Source organism: Papilio xuthus, unplaced genomic scaffold (genome assembly GCF_000836235.2).
Source record: "Papilio xuthus unplaced genomic scaffold, Pxut_1.1 DF827461.1, whole genome shotgun sequence".
NCBI lineage: Eukaryota > Metazoa > Arthropoda > Insecta > Lepidoptera > Papilionidae > Papilio > Papilio xuthus.
In genome coordinates, this window is record NW_013531188.1 from 636,609 (window position 1) to 637,052 (window position 444).

Consider the following 444-nt stretch of genomic DNA (forward strand, 5'->3'; position numbering starts at 1 on the left):
GCCGGGACTCGTCCCAAGGACCCGCCGCTTCGATAAACAAAATTATCTTTCGTCAACTCATTATACGATACGGAGAAATATCAAGGTTTACCTTGGCTTGGCTATATTTTTAAAACCTTACAGAGAATGATTCTAAGAAGACAAATATTATCATATTAAGAATTTAACGTAATTTTTATAGCTTCATTCTTTGACAAGAACTAAGTAACCACTCAATCTTAATTTGGCTCGTGTACGTAGACAAATAATACATAGCAAAGTTCTTTGTTACTGAATTTTACTGGCGAAAGACATTTTTTACATCAATTCAAAGAGTGGAACCCGCTTTAACATCTTCGCACGAATTGGCCAGGTTCGCCCGGTGAAATACCACCACCACACAGAAAACAGGCGTGAAGTGGAAGCAATTCCGCGTTTCGTCTGATGAGTGTGCGTCCCGGAGGC